The sequence below is a fragment of the Leuciscus leuciscus genome, assembly GCF_965113295.1.
Source record: "Leuciscus leuciscus genome assembly, chromosome: 21".
Lineage (NCBI taxonomy): Eukaryota > Metazoa > Chordata > Actinopteri > Cypriniformes > Leuciscidae > Leuciscus > Leuciscus leuciscus.
Window position 1 is genome coordinate 7,929,799 of NC_138745.1, and position 24,458 is coordinate 7,954,256.

The 24,458-nt window shown below is 38.6% G+C and overlaps 1 long non-coding RNA gene across 2 annotated transcripts in view; it reads left to right on the forward strand.

The window, feature by feature from the left end:
- The first annotated feature begins 21,755 nt into the window (after positions 1-21,755).
- The window catches only part of LOC309485002, a 102,220-nt gene continuing 99,517 nt past the window's right edge, over positions 21,756-24,458 (forward strand). The window contains exons 1-3 of one of the 2 annotated variants that reach the window (XR_014201013.1): positions 21,756-22,008; positions 22,680-22,781; positions 23,396-23,800. This is a non-coding gene — a long non-coding RNA (uncharacterized lncRNA). Of the gene's footprint in view, positions 22,009-22,679; positions 22,782-23,395; positions 24,351-24,458 lie in introns of those variants that run through there. The other variant, XR_014201014.1, reaches the window with a different exon arrangement.

Below are 24,458 nucleotides of genomic sequence, written 5' to 3' on the forward strand. Positions count from 1 at the left end.
AAAATCGAAACATTGAGAAAATCGCCTTTAAAGTTGTCCATTTATGTTCCAGCCTGTGCTGCATTCACTCACAAAAATAAATGTTTTATATATTTACGGTAGGAAATTTACAAAATATCTTTATGGAACATGATCTTTACTTAATATCCTAATGATTTTTGGCATTAATGAAAAATCGATAATTTTGACCCATACAATGTATTGTTGGCTATTGCAAATATTGGCAAATTTACCCGTGCGACTTGTGACTGGTTTTGTGATCCAGGGTCACATATGGATACTTGCCAAGACGAGCATTTTCGACACAATTTTGTGTGAAATTGTCCATTCAAGCGCAAGAAGACATGAGAGAGAGCTCAATTAAGTATCACTGTCTGAGATGCAGCTTTCTGGGCGTGCGCTTTGGATGTCTGTCTCACACAAGTGCACGAGTACAGAATTGAGTTCTCTTTCACGTCTTCTTGCATGTTTACGTTTAAACGAAAACGATATACTGAAAATGGAAATGTGTTTTCTTTGTACAGATGACAACACAGATCTGCGAAAATGACTTCTCTGGCCGGGCCGGTAGTTAGCAATGTCACTTTGTAAAGAAAGACTACGCACCTGCACACATACAATTTTTTTTTTTTTTACAGAGAACTTGCACTAAACGCGCGTGCCCATAGACTGAACACGCAATACACGTGCATGCCTTCACAGTTTTCACAGATTAGCGTTTTTTTTGTTTACATGGAGACGATAACGGTATTGTTTTACAGTAACATGAAGTGTCAATTGCTTCAGTTTGCACACAAGTATATTCTTTTAAAATAGGCTGTATTAATTACGTAATAAGGACTCTTTGCAATAAAATGCTAAAGTGTACTTTTTCACAAGGGAATATATACTATTTTTGTTTCTTTGAATTAAGAGATAGATAGACAGATAGATAGATAGATAGATAGATAGATAGATAGATAGATAGATAGATAGATAGATAGATAGATAGATAGATAGATAGATAGATAGATAGTAGGGGTGGCACGGTACATGAAAAAACATCCGAACCGTTCGGTTCGCTTGTCTCGGTTCGGTGCGTGTGTGCGTCGCGCGGTTCGCACGGTTCGACGCATGCGCAATGTAGCCTTGTGCCCGTGCTACTGCTAATACAATGCTAAATCATAAATCAGACAAATGTAGAATAACATTACAATGTCCAGCAATCGATTTAAATAGTACACTGGGTTTACTTAGACATTTAATGAGATCAACTCCACTAGGCTATATGTTGTTTTTTTCACGTGAATAAATAGGCTACATAGATCGACTGTTCCACGTACCGGTATGTACTTTAATGGTCCAGTGGCAGAACTTGCCAAGCGTGTCAAAGGTTCTGAGTTCTAATCTGCACTCGTATATATTTTTCTTTTTCATCAAAACCGATTATGTTTATCAGCGGTTGTATATCAAGCAGGGACAGATTTGTAGGAATTTTGTTTTGTGATTTCATCGGAACGAATAGAGTAGCCTAGAGTCTCCTCAACGGACTGAAGCGCGCGTCTGAGTGAAGAATGTGCGGCCGCTGCGGTGTGTGCGCGAGCCACGAGAACACTGTATCAGCGCCACTGATCGCAACGGCAACGAGCACTTTGATCACTTGATTAAAAAAAACACATTTCAGCGCAAGATTGCTTCTTATTTAACAAACGAACGAAACGAATACTTTGCTAGTTAACTGGAAATGTTTTATTTATTTGTATTGGTACATCCGTGCCATAATATCAACCCTGGCAAAAAGTGGTGACAAATAACTGTCCGACACAGCCCACGGGAAATGAGAAGCTGCGTTTTGCAAACACACCCCATTTATGAAATAAATTAATTAATAATTAGATAATTCAGCTATATATCATATGCTGAAGTAAATTTTTGGAGTGTTAAAGATTAAAAGAAAAAACAACAACAAGAACCGTACAGAACCGAAAACCGTGACCCTAAAACCGTGATACGAACCGAACCGTGGGTTTTGTGAACCGTGCCACCCCTAATAGATAGATAGATAGATAGATAGATAGATAGATAGATAGATAGATAGATAGATAGATAGATAGAGTGATAGATAGAACTTTTTTTGTAGATGAGGACACTGATATCATTAATACACTTGATATCAATCAATCAATCAATCAATCAAAGAAAACATCACATGTGAACCTTTCCATCTCATGTCAACAGGGAATCAAACCAGAGTTGAAGCTAGCCAGCATGACAGAGGTAAGATTATACAGCTTACACCCTATGATGGAGATACTTGTGATTTTTTTAATGGATTTTATGGATTTCCATCATGGGAGACAGAGCGTGCCTTACCAGGGTACAATTTCTTTTGTGCTTTGCAAACACCACGTACAACTCTAATTTTCTGCACTTTGAACATAACCAATAGTTTTAGCCTCTCCAGACACTTTATCTTTTGACAGCTACAGTATGATGCAATGGAAAAAATATGGAAATTTGCTCCTCTAAAATCTTGTATTCAATTATTGCATTGGCCTATTCATTAAAAGTTTGAAAAGGTTGCCATAAAACATTCCAATTTATGAGCAAATACTAATGTTCATCTCTATTCATAGACTATGGGGTGGTCAAAGAGAACAGATCTATGCTAGAACAACTTATTCTGCTCTTCGATAACATAAATTTGTATGTTTACACTATTCACAGGTGGTATCTCAAGACTGGCAATACATTTCACATCAAAGATTAGTGTTGCAAGTCCCCCTGTGTTCTTTATATAGGCAACATTCTTTTCCTTATTCTGCTCAGATCAGCAACATCTTTGTCAGATTTCACACAGAGCTCTCCAAACCCAAACACAGATCATATGAAATAACATATAGCTTACAGCAGTGGTTCTCAAAGTATCCCACTGACTTCCACACATTTCAAAGTTGCTGCACTAATGATGCACCAATGAACCAATTAAGTTTTTGCACAGTTAAATATGGCCCAAGTATGCCTACTGCTCTTATGTAAATAAAGTTCCCTTTGAGTCGGTCACGTTCAACGTCACGTCGGAACGTACCGATGAACTGGGATCTCGCCTGATAGCCCAATCATCTTCGAGTGTAAACTGAACGAGCCAATGCACATTGGCATGCGAGATTTGCATCGTGCGCTCCGCCCCACAGTGCAGGTATAAATACGGAAGCGGGTGCACTCGCAGTTCAGCTTGTTGCTTTGGACCCGAGCACTTGTGATCGTTCCAATGCAATCATCTGTTCGAGTGATTTACCTCGAGTCAGGAAGAAGCTCTGCTTACCAGTCTTGGTGTGATGGCGCTAGCGGAGGTCGCGATCTTCATGACCATTTTCTGTGACAGCCTAAAAGATCTTTCCTTGCACACTGCAGGCTGTACTAATTCCTGCAAGCTGTACTGCGGCCATTTCCCCTGTGCGCTTCAGCACTGAAAGAGCTTATTTTCCTAAAAGAGCAAACAGGGGTGTGACACCGCAGATGTTATTCCACCCGTGCATTTCTAGATATAGTCGTTCCTGTCCTCATCTGACGACCTAGATCGCTGTCTCACATGCCTGGGAACAAGCATGTTGAGACGGCGTTCGTGGGTGATTCATGTTTTCACATGAAAACATGATCACGTCGGCGGCGCCAGTCGCGACTCTTCTTTCTCCAGAATGCTTGAGTCCCCTGTGCTGTTGACCAGCTGCGGGTCTGCTGTACACTCCTGGGAGATCGAGGATCTCAGCAAGAGTTTATCTGGGGTAAACGTGGGTTTGTGGGGATTCCCCAGGTGGAGTGTGCAGTTGCGGTGCATGCCCGCAATGTGCTGCCACCTGGTGGGGTCATCTACAGCTCCAATCCAGCACCTGTGAGACAACAGCAGCTCGCTGCAGGGGCTTATAGTGCTGCTGCTCAGGCCACGTTCCATCTCGCTGCCCCACTGCGGGTACCCCTATGTGTTCCCTCTGACCCCACTTGTATGGTCTCTGGTTGCCTGGCTAACACTTCCCAGCCTATCTCGCTGGCTCATTTGGACCATCAGACTCGGCTATGAGATTCAGTTCACCCGGTGTCCCTCGAAGTTCAGGGGCATCAAAGTTCACTTCCGTGCTGGCCAGCAATGCTCCGATCTTAAGGTGGAAATTGCAATCCTACTGGCGAAGAATGCAATAGAGCCGGTCCCTCCAGCCGATATGAAGGCAGAGTTCTACAGCCCCTACTTCATTGTTCCCAATAAAGGCGGTAGGCTACGGCAAATCTTGGACCTGCGAGTTCTAAACCGGGCCTTTCACGGGCTCCCGTTCAAGATGCTAACGCAGAAACACATCTTCGGGTGCATCCGTCCCCGAGATTGGTTTGCAGATATCGACCTGAAGGTGCTCAGACTCCTCCGCCAGTTGGTTCTGACATTTTGGTATCTTGACATCATTAGTGGAGAGCAAAATTGTCAGTTAATAACAACTTTCAGCCTGTTCCTCACACAAAGAACACATATGACTTCAGAAGATTGGAAATATAGTCTAAATTACTTTGGTGCTTTATCTGCTTTTGAAGCTTGACAGTTGCAATCACCAAGCTCTCACCCATCTACTTTTGTGTTCCACAGTGGGGAAAACAAAACAAAAACAAAACTTAACATAGCTTTAGAATGACATGAGGGTATGAGGGACATGAGGGGGTGAACTACTTCTTTAATATTGGTCCTGCAAATCAATATCGCTTCATATGTATTCATTTATTTTAAGATAATTTTAAATGTTTCTATAATAAAAATGTTTTATGTATTTTAACAAAAACCAAAAAAAATCACAAAAGAAAAGTATCACAAAATACCATATGCAGATTTCATTTTTCCACAACAAAAACAGATACATTTTTATTTATTTTTTATCATCAGGAAAAAGTAACAATGTTGGAAGAAACATCAAAACCGTCAAACTTTAATGCTTAACTTCACCAATAAACTGCTTTTGTTTTTCCTCATTTGTAAATCACTTTTGACAAAAGCATCTGCTACATCAGTAAGTGTTTTGTTGTTGTTTTCCCTACCTTTTATGTGCCAGCATTTGGCAACACTACTGATACAGGATCAGATTGGAGAGGTGGGTGGCTGTGGGCACAGAATATTGAATTCATTTATTTATTAATTTACATAGGAAATGTTCTAAATTAACAAACTTTTAATTTACATGATGCATGACCAATACCAGGTTTATTTTTATAGGAGATGCTTTCAGAACTGCGTACCTGCCATCTGTTGACCATGCCTGGCTGTCTAGATATCAGCATCAATTAAATCAGCCTTAAATTGAAATGTAACCATAATCAACACTAGTTAATAATAGTTCTTTAGTTGCTCTACATCATACTCCTATTTTCATACATTCATTCAACTTCTGACACAAAAGTGCTTTTCACACAATCTAAATCTTTATTAGCACATAGATTTGACTCACAACACAACCAAACACCACGTGTTCCCATTCATGACATTATTATGACAATGAGATATTGTTTGTAAGTTAAAGCAGGGCTCAGTAGTTTCGGGATTTCTTCGCTGTATTCTTGCTTTTTGCTCGCAGGTTTCTCTCTAGAGCTCCCCCCACAGCTTCGGAATAGATATTTGACAACACTGTTGTAAAAACTCGTTGGCGATTCTCAGACACCAGAGGCTAGTAGATCAACGACATCAAAGCAGATGGGACATTCTTTCAAACGTCTTCTTCATTCGGGTTCGAACAGCGTGAGGGAGCGCAATAATGACAGCATTTTAGCAGATTTCTTTTGGCCATAAAGCAATTGTTTACATCGCGAGACCACCTGATATCACGCGATACTTCCTGACGCGGCGGCCGGCGGCCCGCCAGCTCAAAGTTGCAAGTGCAGATTTTCCGCTCACAGGCACCAGGGGGGTGCGAAACGACCACCATTCAACCCGAAATAAGTAATATAACCATTCCAATGGCTCCGAAGCTGTTCAGTTAAGATAAAAAAGTTATTTAGAGCACTTTTAAAGCTGACAGCATAGACGTTGGAACAGGGGGGGCGGGGGGGTCGGCCGCCCCCCCACCACCCCTTTTCCCCACCCCTCTAGGGGTCAGCCAGCTGTTTTTTTCGTTGTTTTTGGTTTCCGTTTTATATATACAGAATCTGAATTAAATGTGTTTGATTTAAGCCTACATTTCAACATTTTGTGTCATAAAATTTCTTGTTTTTAAGCCTTTCGCACGTACGGTCACACCGTTGTGATCAGTCTAGGCTGGTCCCTGGAGCGTTTCACACCGGTGTGATCAGTCTAGGCTGGTCCCTGGAGCGTTTCACACCGGTGTGATCAGAACGGTCAGTGCATCACATGATCAACTGCTAAATTCAAATGTTGAATTTAGCCAGAGACAGGCGCGCTCAGAGCTGTCATATATCACAACTTTTCAGTGTTTTCAACCACATACTGATTATTTTAGGTTTCAGACATATAAATTCACATAAGTAGGCTACTAAAAAAACAATACATTTAGAATTTGTAAAAATTCTACAAATTCTAAATGTATTGTTTTCGGAGGTAATAATAATCCTTTCCATTATAATTCGACACGTTTTATTCATATCAGATACACATATTCAGCTCGCTGAACTCCAGACACACATGGCCACGTTTTCTGCGCGTTTATGACCCTGCTCTGCGTAAATGCATTGCCTCTTTTGACGCGTTTTGACATAGATTTCATTGAAGGTAAATTGGAGCGGCCACACTGAGCTGTGCGTAACGCCCACAGACTTGAAGTGAACGAGACAGAGGCTGTCCGGTAGCCTACTGTCTGAAATGGTTAACTATGTGGCGATGCATGTGCAAAACAGGTTTAACTAATCATAAAGTCAATCAGGATACATAACACAGGCTACTATAGGCCTACACTAACACCCCCCCCCCCCCCCCCCCCCTCAAGAATCCCGCCCCCCCTCTCACAATATAGTTCCCACGTCCCTGGCTGACAGTCTCTCCTCAAGATATTGTGCCTATAACGCTATTTAAGAAAGTTTTTGAGTTGATTGGTCCATTTGTATTATCAATAATTAATAAGAGTTTACTGTCTGGAATTGTTCCAAATTATTGTAAACATGCCATAGTTCAGCCTTTGCTGAAGAAATCAAACCTAGATAAGAGTGTGCTATGCAATTATAGACCAATCTCAAAGCTTCCTTATCTAGCAAAGGTCTTTATTCAACTTGAGTCCTTCCTTACTGACAATACTATTGGTGAAGTTTTTCAGTCGGGGTTCAAAAAGCAACATAGTACAGAGTTCGCATTGTTGAGGGCGTTCAATGACATCTTTATGGCCACAGATACTGGTGATGTGACCTTACTTCTGCTATTGGATCTTACAGCAGCTTTTGATACAAATGACCATGATATTTTAATCTTGCGCTTAGAAAATGATGTAGGTATTCGAGGAAATGCCCTAAATTGGATCAAGTCTTATTTCCAAAACAGAAGTTTTTCGGTTCAGATGGGAGAATGTGTTCTCCACACTTACCTCTTTATATCCGGCAATGTTCATCTCTTAGAGAGTTTAAACGACATTTAAAAGCATATTTTTTCATATTCGCATTTGATCATTCATGAGTGCTGTGTTAGTAGTGTAACGGGTTACTATTAATGCTGCATTAAATTTGAGGTTTTATTCTGTGATTGTTTGAGGCAATGTTATAGAATTTGAATGTGATTTTATGATTATTTTATTTTTTTCCTATGTACAGCACTGCGGTCAACCTTTGTTGTATTAATATGTGCTTTATAAATAAATTGAACATTGAACATTGAAAATTCATTCCATTCAATTTCAATGGGGACCAGTCTTGCTATGCTGTATCACTCACTAAAGGAAAGGTAGTAGTAATCCACATTGTTTATTCATGTAGCAGTGCTTTTTTGGAACTCAAGAGTACTGCATCTATCACTGCGACCTGCAGACATCACATTTGGTCTCTTTCACCAACATAATTTTTGTGAAATATTTGTGAATCCTTAAAATATGTGAACAGTAGAAATCTGTTACGAGTAAGTTAGTTTGGTTCTGTTCTTTTCCTGTTTGCCTGTGTTCCCGGTCCTTGTTTGTTTCTGTGGTTACTGATTATGATATGCACCTGTCTATTAGTAGTGGGAAGTTCGGATCATCTTACGGACTCGGATCTTTGAATCTCGTTCAGCAAAATGAACGAATCTTTTTTCGAGTCATTTCATTCATTTAACTGGTATTTAACATAAACTGGTAATGCAGCCAAATCCAAATTATAAGACTCAGACCCGAAAAACTCGATGAACTAATCATTTGTCTTTCCGGTACTGACAGCATAATCTCTATGGGACTGACAGGAAGAACGAAAGACTCAGACTCGGCCGAACCCGAAGACGCGAACTTATCATTTCTGTTTCATATACAGAACCTATGGGATGTTGCGCGCATGCGCGGTCAACACAATTGAACAAATCACTCTCTGAGACGACTCGGTAGTCCTGAGTCATATTAAAGATTCGCTCAAAATGAACTAATCGTTCATGAACGATACATCACTACTGTCTATAGTTCTGTTGATTAGCATGCCTATGTATTGAAGCCCTCAGTTTTCCTCAGTGCTTTGTCTTGCACTACACTGTGTCTACACCAGGCGCAACAGTTGCTGCATTGAGTCGTGCTGGCCATAACAACTTGAGGCTGTCTATAAGGATGTGATGTGATAAAGCAACCGTTGCAAGTCCATTTGTTCTTCATGTCCAAAGTAGCATGAGTGCTTGAAGTATGTCAGAAATAGAACAGGACATCAGCTTACTGTTGTGAAACCCTTCACGTCACGCCGCATTCAGTGTAGACAGCATCATTGATTATAATGGGTTATATTTGCTTTTGACTTCTCACATGAGCTACTTGTGTCTGGTGTAGACAGGGCGTTAATGCTGTGTTAGTTAGATGGTGTTGTTCTAGTTCTCAGTTTCATAAATATTGAGTTTATTCTTTACTCTGCATCACGCTTCCCCTATGTTTGGATTACACTGCACAGCTAACCGTAACAAAGCAAGATCCAGATTAGGCCCACTGCAGACTGGCAGACTGAGCCTACTGAGGCCATCTTCGTCCCAAAGTCTGTGTCCCACGTGAGCTGGCAACAAAGTCCAACGAGGTGGACATATTAGTGGAGTACAATGGCATGGAGTGGACTAGAAAGCTGTATGCTCATAAATGGCGTTTTTTCATTATTATTTTTATCATCATGGTGTGAGCAATGCCATCTTAACCCAGCTGACTGCCAGGTTGGTTCAGTAGTGGAGTTTCTTCAAAAGCATCTTTCAGCTGGACTGATTCCAGCTGTCATGACCGGGGCACTAACCACTATAGCAGTTTGGACCCAAATTGCAGAGAATCACAGGAGGCAGGACTTGAGGAAAACAAACAGTCTTTACTTAATGTCCTTCTTGAATACACACACAAAAAATCAAGCATCAAAAGCAGGGCTGAAGAAGGTACAGATCCACAATGACTTGATGCAGGCAAAAATGTCCAATAACATAAAGCAAAGTTTCCAAACAAGCAGGTCAAAAGATCTGGGTAAAAAGTCTCTCAAGGTAATCCAAACAGGCATTCACAAAAGATCTGCCTAAACAAAAGAACTTCTAGACTGAGCAAAGATACAAACAAATGCAGGTCTTATATATACACCTACACACACTCTAACAAGCCAGGCTCAATATCATTGAGCAAATAATGAACAGGAAATCAGGAGGAAGTTGTGGAAGGTCTTGCGCTCTCTATTTCCTTCTGCTGGACAGACACCCTTAAGGTTTATGTGGCTGCTATTTTGGCTTGCCACAACCAGATTGAGGGGGCTTCAGAGGGAGAAAATATCCCGGTGTCCCCTTTCTTGCATGGTGACATACTATCTGAAGACTGCAGGTTCCATCATGGGTTCATTGAATTGTACTTGAAGGGTTGTCAGATGCTTGCAGGAGACTTGCAGGCCCCGTCAGTCGCTTCCTAATGCCTGGATTCTGCCCTTGGACTGGTCAAGGTGATACTACACCCTAGGCCGGATTTAAGGCCTCATTATACTTCTGCGTCGGACCTACGCCGGAGCCTATACGCCGTAGGCAACGAGTTGGTTTTAATTTATACTTCTGCGTTGTTGTCCGCGTTGACGCGCACCTAGGGAGCATGTGAAACCCTGAGGGAGGGGTTCTGGCAGACCAATCACAGCGCTTGCGTCCGCGTAGAATTGACGCGTTGTTACATTTTTGGAGAGGTGCACGTCAGGGTACGCCGAAGGGTACGTGCGCTACACACAGCCTACGACTTAGCTACGGCAGCAGTTCGACGCAGAAGTATAAATAGGCCTTAAGTCCCTAAGGTGCCTTCTCCACCATTTCATCCTGTTGTTCTTTCAAGCCTTCTCTCCTACCCAATTTGAAACTCAGGAGCAGGAGATGCTTCATAGGTTGTGTCCAGTCAGGGCTCTTATGGTTTACATCCACCGCTCAGGCTAGAGGCGTAAATCTGGCATAAAGTCCTAAGCCCCTTTCACACAGAGATTCCGGAAAATACACGGATAAAGTGACCCGGGATTTGACCCGGGTTCGTTTGATTTTGGTCATTCACACTGCCAGTGATTTTCCGGTTGTGTGCGTTCACACACAACCCGTAAAAATGCCGTAAAGACACGTGACATCGATGTGACTTGTTATCTCAGCAGCGTCTTAAGTTTGCTTATGAGCTGCGATCTCTCTCTCTCTCGAGAAACCACGCCTGTGCATTTGTTTCTCTGATTCGATCATAAACTTGCGCATTACGTACCGTTTCACAGCTGGAGAACGAGCCCGGCTTCAGCGTCATCACTACGACACGGCATTATTACGGCTTTTGTTCACACAGCGCGCGTTCCGGGACTGAACACGGCAATGTTACTAGGTCCCGACCCGGCATCGATCCCGGCTTAAATCCCGGGTCGAGTTTGCGTTCACACAGAAGGCGCTCTGGCAATTTGCCGGCAATTTGCCGGGTTCAAAGCGCTGTGTGAAAGGGGCTCTATTGTGTGAACACCATGACATGGCATAAATGTTCCCTCATAAGGGGACGTCTCTGGGTTATGTATATAACCCGGTTACCTGAGATTGAGACAGAGACACCATGCCATGGTGCCACTTCAAGTACTCCTGTGTTATTTATAGAGTTGATAAAGCATGACGTTACATCACCTGACTTTGTCCTAGGCCAATAGCTTGGCGTGTACTACTCATGACTCAGAATATTTCAGAACAGCTCACGCTGAAGGCGTTCCCATTGCTTTAACACCATGATGTGGTGTCTCATTCCCATTCTCAGGGAATCAGTTTAAAAAACATAATCCAGAGACGTTTTAATTATTCCAAACTTTTGATCGGCCTTCTAATATTTTCTCAGCAAATATTGATCATTTGCAGCCAATTACAATTTCTTCAATTAAATAATTGGTCTCAGGTATATATATATATAATTATTATTATTATTATTATTATTATATATTTTTTAAAGTCTCAAACTCACCAGGGCTGCATTTATTTGATCCAAAATACAGTAAAAATAATAATATTTTGTAATATTACAATTTAAAATAACTGTTCTCTACTTTAATATATTTTAAAAAGTAATTTATTCCTTTGATGCAGAGCTGAATTTTCAGTGTCATTACTCCAGTCTTCAGTGTCAAATGATCCTTCAGAAATCATTCTAATATGCTAATATTCTAATTTTCACATTTTTTATGTTTTAAAAACATACCATTTGATGGGGAAAAACTGGGGGAAAAAAAACGTGATGCTGCATTCGGCCAACCCAACCTTGGTTGTGATTCCGGCAGTATTCTTTTGAAACTATGATACAGCTGTTAGCGTTTTAAAAACATTCCTGCCTCTCCTCTCCAATAGTTAGCTATCACTACAAATCCACTAATTTGAAAAGATAGTGATTCAAGAAAAATCTATATTTGTGACATGTGGTTGATTTCTAAACCTGTGGGTATGATGTCTTCATTTGGGTCTCCTTCAGAAGTAATGACTGAGCGGTACTGCTCACCCAGCGCTCTGTGTCATGAGCCAATCAATAAGATTCACACCATCAATATGTGCTGTGGTGACAAGATTTTATAGGGCGAAGATGATTAATCTCTCAGTCTACTCCTCTTGCCGTATGTTGCTCATCTGCATTGGGATGTTGTATAAAACAGCATGAAAGGAGAGTCATACAGTACATACTGCTCTACTTTGAGTTAGTCATTGAACTACTCATTAACTTGGTGTATCATCAACGAAAGATTAACATTCATCAACATTAAAAAGTTTGAGGGTAGAAAGCGCTTTGAGCTTGTAAAATGTTTTACTTTTTTTTATCATCTCAAACTCTATTTGGGTATGTATTGTAGGGATCTGTCCCTATCAAATTGAATAAAAAGATCCCATGAATTCAGCAAGTTTTGTGGCTTTTAGTCCGTGTATGTGAGCTTTGAGGTCATCTATATGGTAAAACGTTGTCTACACTCATTTAAAAACTCATTTAAATATGACAGTCTCTTCGGACTCATCCTGGACTAAACTGGTTTTTGTCCAATGAAATGCTCTTAAGAATGAGAATAAACCTGCCTCCGATAACACCTGACACTGACTAGCAATAGCAAATAATGACTGACTTATCTTTTTTTTTTTTTTTTTTTTTTTTGCCAGCCACCGCCAGCGTTTTTTATCATTTTCACAAAATTTGAATGGGCCCCAGAATATTTTCTTGCATGAATATCTGAACATGCAATATGCAAAAAGAAAGAACAGACCCTCTGCTTAAAAAAAAAAAGAAAAAAAAAAGGTTTTATTCTAGCTTCATGCATTATTTATTTTTTTATCAACACTTAAAAAAAGCAACAATTTTGAGCAAAAAGCTGAGAAAAACATGTTTTTGTCAAAAACTACACATGGATCATATTCAGAACAATGATCACAGTAGATCGAGTCCATCAACACCCCTATGCTTGCACAGTTCTATAGCTCATCCTGGGTCGACATTTCATTCAGTAACATTACACTGTAACAAATTACTGTAGTTTTTACAGCAAACTTTTACAGAATATTACGGTTTTAACATTTTACAGGATGTAGCTGTACTTCGCAATGCATTATGGGTCAAATTACGTTTTACAGTTGTTAATAGTATATTCCCATGTCAACTGTAATTAATTTACAGGAAGGAGGTGTTAATACTGTAACATTTTCACAATAACTTACTGTGGTGTGGCATTGTGGGATTGCAGGCTTTGTTCAAATTTGAAATCCAGCTGACTAGAGCAGCGCGAGAATGATCGAGGATTTGAGGAAGTTCTTTAGAAATATACTCTTTTAGATTTATTTAATTTAATGTACAAATGATATCATGTCACAATAGCATGCTAACACGACATTTAACGCTATGTAAAAGTATGTAACTAATGATATAGTCAATGTTTTCCCATACACAACGTTAAGTTAATAAATTGTGTCGTTTAACTTTAAGGTTTTTGTTTCAGGCGCGAGGCTTTTTGACGGTGTAGGCTATGCCATGGTGAGACGAACATTTACAAGCTAAAAACATTGGTTGAAAATCGTCGTAATTTTAACACCGATGAATTCTGCAGCTTGCTACGGTTTCATTTCGCTTTGCATTCATTTAATTTTCTAATTTAGAGAATTTGCTGTTGAGAGCAGACAGGCAAAACATCTCAACTGAGAGGAGACAAAATGGCTTGTTAAAAACGTATGTGCGGTAAGCTTTGGCTGACAAAAAAACATCAGTAATACGAACAAAGCATGCATATTTTCTTTCGCCAGTTTAATTTTCCTATTGAGAGCATTTAAAGTAATGTTTAACGTAACTACATTTTAAAGTAAAGCCCATTGCGAACGTTTGTCATTGTATCTTTTGAAATGACTGACGAACAGCAAAATATGTTACATTTCTACTTATTTGTTAACTTGTGTTCAACTGTTCCTTATATATTGATCTCTTGCTATAATTAGAGCCTAGGCCTACATGTAAATGAGAACTTGTATTGAGAGCAATAACATTCTATGCTTTATAGCCACTGTATAGGCTACTCTATATTGATGCATTTATTGGGAGTGCATTTTGATCTCATATATGCATTCAAAAATCACAAGAGCTTTTTCTTTATTTCTTGTAGGTGCAAAGAGTAGCAGCTGATGTGGAGAAAAGTTTGACACTTCAAGATTATTTTAGGTAGTGTACAATGTTATTAATCATTTAATACGATATTGTATTTTAGATTACATTTCATATTGCAATACTGTTGTATTGTAGGTTACGTTATTGCTTATATTTACTCATTTCAGGTAAACCCAGCAGATATTGACTCTTCAAGGGTCAGGAGTTCATACCTCATTAATAATATTCCTGATCAGTTTCATCTCCTCAGCATCCCAGATAGCTTAGAAGAACTCGATATTGTGACAGAAACTTTTGACTCTCTCTTTTCCAGCACTTTAGACACAGTTGCTCCTTTGCACTTAAAGAAGATTAAAGAAAATAGTCCAACGCCGTGGTACAACGAGCACACTCGGGCCCTTAAGTGAGCAGCCAGAAAAATGGAGCGCAACTGGAAGAAAACAAAACTAGGCGTTTTTTCTAATTTAGTGGAGATAGAGCACGATTGCGCAAAAAAAAGGCCTTAAAAACTGCTAGATCTGCTTATTTTTCGACTCTTTTAGAAGAAATCAAACACAACCCTAGGTATTTATTTGATACAGTGGCTATTGACAAGAAATAAAGCTGCTACTTCTGAAGTTTCCAAAGAGCATAGCAGTAATGACTTTATGAGCTTCTTTACTTACAATATTGATAATATTAGAGAGAAAATTATAACTATGCAATCGTCTACTATCGCATCAGGGAGTGCATTGTATAGTGTCCCTGAGGAAAAATTCCTAAGATACTGAAACAAATGCTTCCAGAGGTCATAGATCCTCTTCTTAATATCATTAATTTCTCTTTGTCATTAGGATACGTGTACACCAAAAACTAAACCACTTGTTAAAAAAACACAACTTGATCCTACAGAATTAGTCAATTACAGGCCGATCTCGAATCTACCTTTTCTGTCAAAGATACTAGAAAAGGCAGTATCCTGACAACTATGTTCCTTTTTAGAAAGAAATGGTATCTGCAAGGATTTCCCGTCAGGATTTATAGTACTGAGACGGCTCTCATTAGAGTTACAAATGATTTGCTCTTAACATTTTATTTTAATCATTCTCAAAATCTCAAAATCTGAGATGCAGTGAGTTTCAACAGGAGTCAAAAGTATTTTTGTTGCTACCAAAATGCCACAATTTTTTTATTGAAAGTTGATGTTCTACTCGGAATTTGTCTTAAAATGGCTTTTAAAAAACAGTTATTTGTAGTTAGTTGTGATTCTATGCAATTTTTATGATAAGATTTTAACAGTTGAAAGACTGAAAATCCTTTCAATGCCTTGCTGCCAGTTTTAATAAATATTTACTTGCAACACCCTTGACTGGTTTTTATTCATTTGTAAGTATATTCAGATTGTGTTCATCCTAATGCATTTAAATCAATATATTACAGTTTACTGTTAAAATTATTATTTTCAATATTTTAAATGTTAAGCTATTACAACATCATCTTGGATTTGGGGGGTATTTACAGGATTTTATTGGCAAGTAAATGCTGTATTTTAGTAAAATTACAAAAAAGAATGCTGTAAAATATATTTACAGGATTTTATAGACCTCTTTTCAGTTAGTAAACATTGTCACATTTGTGTTTGTGGGCGGAGCTTAGGTGGAGGCAAAAAGATCCCCCTGGCCGCTTCACTAACGCTAGTTAGCAAGTTTTGTTCGCTTTTTTTTTAACATTGACTGTAGAAAATCCGATTTTATCTTATAAGGACACTCACTGTCCAGGATCGCAATTGTTATTTGAAAAAGTTCACTTTAACGGACGAAACCAGATTGGCACACCCGTACACACTCAATAGATGGATGATCTGACAGGATTAACATTACCTCGGTTGAGTGGCCTGACATCTACATCTGACAGAGAAACCGAGCATAAAGAGAAACTGAGGGCTTATAAATCTTTATGCCTATAACTATGTGCTGAATGGTCACATACACGACTTGTGCTGTGGAACGATCCGAAGTTCTACTTAGTCAGCAGAAGATGTAAAGAGTGACATTACAGTGCAATTTTAAAGATGTGATTTGAAAGAATTTGATTATTTTTTCTTACCAGGTTCTACTAAAAGTCTAGTCACAATCAATCACAACAATGTATATACAATCACAGATAACTCACAAATAATCAAAATAGTTTAGAAAACATGATGTGATAAAATTTCAAATTGGAGCCTGTACACCGTCGATTCTTGAACCCAACAACAAAACAAGATGATATTTTGGCAGAACGCAAATGGAAAAGGGACAGGCTACTTGACTCATTCCAAATGTTCAAAGACTCTCTAACATCATATCAGAATGCTGCCAAGTCTGCGAAAGCTGCTTATTTCTCAAACTTAATTGAATCCAATCACTGGATTTCTGTCATTCAGTCTGTTGTTAATCCTTCTGTTAACACACTGTCGGTTGCCTCAGATGCTCTATGAAGGCTCCCTAAGATTTTTGGTAACACTTTACTTGAAGGGGTGTGCATAAGACTGACATGACACCTTCATAATCTGAATATGAAGGAGGTTTTATGCATGTTTATGACAACTGTCATTAAGTGTCATTCTCTCAATTATTAAATTTTTTATGCAAATATGACATTGTTTCAGATGTCTTTGATATGACTTGACATAAACCAATAAATCTTAATCTGTCATAAATGTGTCATAAACATGGCAGATTAATTATCAAATTTAAACTACTTAGCATTATGGGTTAACATTACATTAAACTGTCATGTGGTTGGTTTTGACATTGGCTGTCATGATAGCATTATAACTGTGTCATGAATATATTTCTGACCACTTATGCACACCCCTTCAAGTAAAGTGTTACCAGATTTTTTATTAACAAAATCACTAACTTACAACTTAGTGTCTGCCCTAATTCAACTGCCCCCTATTCTTGACACCTGCTTCTGCTTTTTGGGAGGTTTTTGATCCTATCAACCTCCAGACACTGAAGGATATGATTGTCAATCTCAAACTTTCATTTTGTCCTAATGATATCATTCACCCAAGATTTTTAAGATTAATCATTGATTCGGTTGGGCCAGGTGTGGTATCTCTTATCAACAAGTGTCTCAAAACGGGCTCTGTTCCTGCCAATCTTAAAGTGGCTACGGTCACTCCTCTACTCAAGAAACCCTCACTAGATCCTTCTGTTTTTAAAAAATTTCGGCCTATCTCTGTCTTACCTTTCATTTCTAAGCTATTGGAGAATAGCAATGGGTAAGCTCTTGTTCTCTTAGATCTTTCGGCAGCTTTTGATACCATTGACCACCCTACTCTTTTATCTAGACTAGAGTCTTGGGTGGGTTTAAAAACTTCTGTTCTGAAATGGTTTCAGTCATTCCTGTCTGACAGAAAGTCTTTGGTAAAGATGGGTAATTTCTCTAGCTCTATGGCACCTCTGACCTGTGGCCTTCCACAGGGTTCTATTTTGGCTCCTTCTCTATGTTCTCTATAGGAGGATCTTTGTTGACATCTTTGTACGCATGCGCGAGTGGTTGTGTGGCAACCAAACAAACAGTATGGCAGGCTGTAAAGATGCGACGAGCACTTTCAAGAGAGTTAGCGGGCGAAATCCACAATATATAAGCACTTTAACATCTGAAGACCGGAGGAGGTTTGGAGAGAAGCTCAAAATTTGTATTGGTGACAAAATCGAAGTTATTCAAAGCCCATATGAGATCTGGGATGACAAAAAACGTTGGTCCGACTCGCCCGTGTCTTGGCCACCAATCTGCTGGGGAGACATTTATTCTTATTTAATAGAAACCCCTGGACCCTTCACTCATGAAAGATTAAAGGCTTTCAAAAGTCTGGAGGCCTATGATTATTTTGTTTCTCGAAAAGTTGGGCCGATCTTTTCTGCCAAACAGAAAGCAGTGATCGTGCTAAAAGCAGAGGTTAGACCTGGCCAAGCAGAGTCACAGCGTGATTCGCATCTCCCGTGGGTGATCGCCAAAGAGAACGGCGAAATAATCACTGCTCACTGCGACTGCAAAGCCGGGTAAGTCTTCATTGATCAGTGTTCTTATTTATTTATTTATTTAATAAATCCAGAATAGCCCATTTTGATGTGAGGAACATAGTCTGGGTGCTGTGGATCGCGGTTTGGGACACCTGAATCAGAACGCGAAAACATATGACTCGGTTGATTTGACTCAGTTTTATTTTATTTTTTTATTCAATCTTCTATAAATACATAGTCACTAAGACTTACCATGAACAAAATGAGCCTCACAAACTCGATCAGAAGCTGCAGGAATCCAGGCTTTCTTCGGAGCGTCCAGGTTCAATCGCCTAATGGCACGCAACCATTTCTTTCGTTTTTCGCAATCCTTTTCGGAGGGAATTAGAAAAAACTTTTTATCAGGCCCCCAACGAGCCGTACAATCGACCACACAGCAAGAGTGAACCATCCTCTTCTCTAAATCCTCCTCCAAACGTGCAAAACAATCAAATTACAGGTATCTAGCGGTGTTTCCTGCCACACGATTCCCATGATGCAACGCGACAAACATTAACAATGACGTCACAAAAGATCCGCCTATACTGGGCGCTATTCTAGGGAGTCATGGCGTATCCTTTCATTTTTACGTGGACGACACTCACATTTATATTCCAATCAAGAGAAACAACCTTGCAGCGATGAATTCTCTTCTGCGATGCTTAGAGGAGGTTAAAGCATGGCTAGCACAAAATTTCCTCTTCCTAAATGAAGACAAGACTGAGGTTATTGTTTTCGGCCCAAATTAAAACTCTCAGTGTAACTGTGTAACAAATTAAAACTCTAAGATCCAGTGTATAATCCAGATTTAGAGAGTATCGGCTTTTAAATCCCCAGGGGTGCGGAACTTAGGTGTTCTTGTTGACCAGCCTTTAAAATTTGACAAACATATCTCATCCGTAATCAGTTCCAGTTTCTACCAACTTTGTCTATTGTCTAAAATCAAAGGCTTTCTCACTCCGAAAACTCTGGAAATGGATGTTCATGCATTTATTAAGTGTCAGCTAGATTACTGTAATTCCTTATATTGAGGTATATCAAGTTTTCAAATTGCTTGTCTTCAGTTAGTCCAAAATGCTGCGGCCAGACTTCTACATAAGTGTCGCAAATATGATTCTCAAATCTCTACACTGGCTGCCAGTTAGACAGAGAATAGATTTAAAAATTCTACTCTTTGTTTTTAAATCTCTAAATAACTTAGCTCCTGCCTATCTCTCTGAACTTGTTCATCCCTACACTCCTTCCAGAAGCCTAAGATCCAACGACCAGGCTCTGCTGGTAGTTACTTGCGATAGACTCAAGCGTAAAGGAGAGCATGCCTTTGTGGTGGCAGGGCCAGTTTCACTTAACTTTGCTGCTTTTATTTGTGTTTTATGTGTTGTTATGCAGGTTTAACTATCTTTTAATCTGGTTGTTCTGTAAAGCAATTTGGTCAGCCTAGTGGCTGTTGTAAATGTGCTATACAAATAAAGTGAACTTGAACTTGATATTTTAAACTCCTTGTGTATCAGAATCTGTGCTGGTTTGTATTGGCCACCTCCAGTTTTCCCTTTGTTTAGCCTCCAGCTAACGCTGTGACGTCAACGCAAAAAGGGTCTATTGGCAACTTTAGTTGCCGGGTAAATACTGTACTTTAGAGAAATTACAAAATATTGCTGTAAAATAAACTACAAGCTTATTTCAAAGTTACTGTAAAAAACTACAAATTACTGTATTTCACATACAGCAATTAACTGTAAATTGCTTTACAGTATTATACTGTAATCAATTTTACAGCAATTAACAGCATTTTATTGTTTTCATTTTTTATTTTTTACTTTTTTGCCTGTAAATTCCTGTAAATTCTACAGGTAATTTTTTACAGTCTTGGCAGTTTTGATTTATATGCTGTTTAATGTAGGTGATCACGTTATTTTACATATGCATATGATTACACATAAGATCACTTGTTTCTGTATCTTCTTCGCATGCGTTTTGATCAGGAGATTCAGTAATCTTTCAGAAGATGTGTCATAGCGCCCCATAATGTATAACAGTGAAAACACGGGTGGCGGGTAAGCGTTTTCTCACAAATAACAGAAATTGATGTCAATGGCGGGGAAAGAGTTAAACTAAAGTCTATTTAATAAAAACAATGGACGAGTCATTCAATGTGTCCAACCAAAATTATCATTTCAAAAGGAAATGTGTGATCACAAGAAAAAAAATAACTGAGCTTATCAAGCCATTTCATGGGGTCTTTAAAAGACTATAATAGACAATCCCTACAAGTTTTTTGACCAGACGTGTTAGGGGGAGCCTGGCAAAGAATCAGAAGACATTCACTTTTTTAAAAGTCAGTGTAACATCTGATGATTCTGAAATGTAGGAAATGTCTACTGGTAATTCGAAGAATATATTATCCAACCCCATAATAAAGACATGATGGGTAGGTTACAAGGAAGATATAGTATTTGGCAAAGCTGAACCTATTGTTACCTTATATGTCCCTTTAAACGTAATGGCTGCTTTAAATGTTCGCTGTCTGCTTTGACAGATTGACTCAGATGGAGGGTGACAGGCCAAAGTGAAAAAAGACTGATGCAGGGGGAAAGACTTGAGGCTACATTGAACTTTGGGGACAGCGCAGAGTTTCAAATGATACTGGATCGAACTGATGCAATCAGGAGAAGAAGAAAGAAGGGAGATAATGCTGAAGAAGAAATAAGACTATAACTTTGTGAAGCATAATCATTAGGAGTGTCAAATATGGGATTAGTAGAGAAAAATACATTCACAATAAAAAGAAGTCTTACTTTCCTTATGGATATAATATTTCACACAGAATGAAAAGAACATACAGCTTTCAGACAGAAACAGCTCTTAAAATATGGACGAATAGTTGATGAAATATCCATGATTTCAGGATTACATGTCATTATTTCAACCCTGTATCACATGAAATACGTTCTGAGGAAACTATTTTGCAAATCGCAATTACGTTACATGCCAACATATAAGCAGTGCTATTACGTTGGTCCTTAACCTAATATAAGCAGTGCTATTACGTTGGTCCTTAACCTAATATAGCCAATCTATTGCAGTGCTATATTACGTTTGTCCTGAACATAATAAATCCAAAGCAGGTTTCGTAGCATCTAATGCTGTTCATTTTGTTTTAATTATTTACTCCCTTTTTTCTCATTGGGCTACAAAATATTATCTATGCCAGGGCGAGTCAAATGGCGGCACCCAGATAATTTTTATCTGGCCCTTAAACTTGTTTTTGATGATTAAAACCCCTCGCAATCTGATATCAAAGTCCCCGCAAATGTTTAGCGCGTTCAGCGGTGATTTTAACAACGCACGCGATCATTCAGCGGTGAGTTTAACAACCGAGTCTCACGGCAGTTCGTGATATGGTCACGTAATTTAATCTATTGATTCGTGCCACGGACACGTTTATTTCGTTATTTATTTTTATTTTTTTAAACTAATGTATTTTCAATGGGAAGCGTCTTTCGTGATAACAGCATGATTCTTTGCAGCAGAGAAGCTGTTTAATCAACATTTATTCACGAGATCTTATGTATTTTTATGTATTTTTTTAATGTTATTATTTCGATCTTATTGCCGGGGAAGCTGGATTGCTTTGCTGTTTATTGATATTTTTAAAATTATATTTTATCAGTAGGAAATCGCGCTGAAGAAGTCTCGTTCCGAACACATCGCGATATTTGGCATCAGTTCACGTGTGTCAGATGTTGGTAAGTAAATAAATACCTAAATACGCTGTCCTATAATGTGTGATATCATGTCTTTTCTGTTTGTCGATATTAATCTGCCATTATATCTGCCATCTCCACGGAGACTTTGCGTTTCATTGCTTTCTAATTCAAAACAGGGTGATTAACACTGCCTGTCACGTGACGTGCTATAGGCCTAGATATTCATATCAGATTAAAAATAGTACAATTATTTCCAAAGTTGTATTTGTAGTAGAAGCACAGTAAAAACAACACTTACCATGCTTTTACCACAGTAACATTAGTTTTACTGTGATAAGTGTAGTAAAAAGACAGTAATCACAAAACTTACCATGCTTTTACAGTACCACACTATTTGTAGTTTTAATGTGGTACTTATTGTAAATGCACAGTAACCACAACACTTACCATGCTTTTACCACAGTAACCATAGTTTTACTGTGATTGGTTTAGTAAAGGACAGTAATCACAAAACTTACCATGCTTTTACCTCAGTATTGATTGATAGTTTTAAAGTGATATTTGTTGTAAATGTATATTAACCACAACACTTGCCATGTTTGTAAGGCTTTATAATGTAACATCCAATATTTGTAAGGTATATCAGTACTTTTTCCTTTAAATAATCCTATATATTATACATAATGATATTTTCTTTTCTCTTTTTTCAGCTGAAAAGACCAAAAGGGCCTTTCGGACTCAGTCAGCCCATTATTGTTGGAGGAGAAGTAAACGGAGGAGACGGAAAGCTGCAAAGGCAAATATTCGCAATGGTATGTGTGTGTTGGTTTTAACCCTAAATCAAACATTTTATCAAGCATTTGTTGTTTCTTAAAACTTTTCTCACAAAACCCATAGCCCAATCAGTACAAACAGAGACTGAAAGTCTTGATATTTCACAAGATTTAACAAGTTGTCAAATTCGTATGATACTCGTACATATTTGTATACTCGTACACAATCCTGCAGCTTTTACTCTTAGTGCTGTCATTGGCTACTGCCTCAATTCCTGTACATATTTATCGCGATATTTGTAAATCAGTTGCGCCCCTTCTTGGAAAGTTGTCGGATGTCACACACACTGTCAGAAAGTTTATATTAATTGTAAATTGGACCCTGTCTGTTTATGTTCCAGTAATACATGATGTCTCTCCACACCTCATAACCTACCTCTGTTTGCAAGAGTGGAAAAGCTTATCTGACTTGTCACATGACATTAGATACTCGATTTTTTGTCATAATCAGATCAGTTACACTGCTGATAACTGTCCCGTTTGCATGTAAATCATTTTCATGATTATTGCTTGCTATTAAAGACATACTTTTATTCATAGAAATGCCCACATATCAGTGAACTTAACATTTAATTATGCAACACTCTTTACAGAAAACATATCCCACAGTTATGGATAAACTCACAACATCATCATCAAGTCCTGTGCTGGGCACATTGGGCAACAAGTGTCCTCCAACGTATTCGATCCGTGGCCAAGTTCTTCACATCTTCCCATGGGACACTGACATTCTTCAGGTCTTCGTGAAACATGTCTCCATGTCTTCCTTGGACTTCCCTGTCTCCTGCATCCTCCTGGTGGTGTCCACTTCCTAACTGTCTTTGGGTGTTGTTGTTTGGGCATGCGTAGGATGTGTCCAGCGAGGTGCACCCTTTGCTCTGTCTCAGTTTCTGAAAGTCTTCATGTGGAGTCCCACTCCTCCTCAGGATCTCTTTGATATATGCAGAACCAATATTGAAAATAGTGATTTATCTTTTTCCATATTGTTAAAGCGTTTTGTTTTCTCTTTTCAGCTTCATAAACTGTACTTGATGTCTGCCTAATGCCTTTTTCAAAAAAGTGTCAGTGCTCATCAGGTGTTTTGCTAAAGGACATATTCATTGCATAGTTACAATAAAAGTGACCAATAATCACAAGGATATAGAATGAAAGTTGAGAATGTAAAATGTTGTGCTTATGTTTTTACCTATTTGTTCTTTAAAGCGAAGAAACAAATGTATGTTCACATAACAAACTTGAACCTCATCTCTTGGTTTGTAAATATATAACTTCATCATAGCAATTTTTTAACGTTAATGTATGTGTCACTATAATAGATTGCTCCTGTATCTGGATATTTAATTAACTGATTTTTATACTGTTGTGCTGTAGTTTTGGCGCTACATTTGTCTTTAAACAGTTTGACATTAAATATTGGAATAAGCTTTCAAAATGGTGTCCATTCATTGTGCTTTTGTTACATTTATTTGAATATAATTGATATACCTTTAATATACTATACATACACTGTAAATGTTAGAAGCACTTTAGTACATGTAATTATTTTTAATTAAAATACTGCAAAACTACCCTGCTGTAGGCCATTGCTTAGAAAAAAAGTTTCTCTTTCAAATGTATTTATGCATCAGTCTATGCAAATTTGTGTCATTGATCATG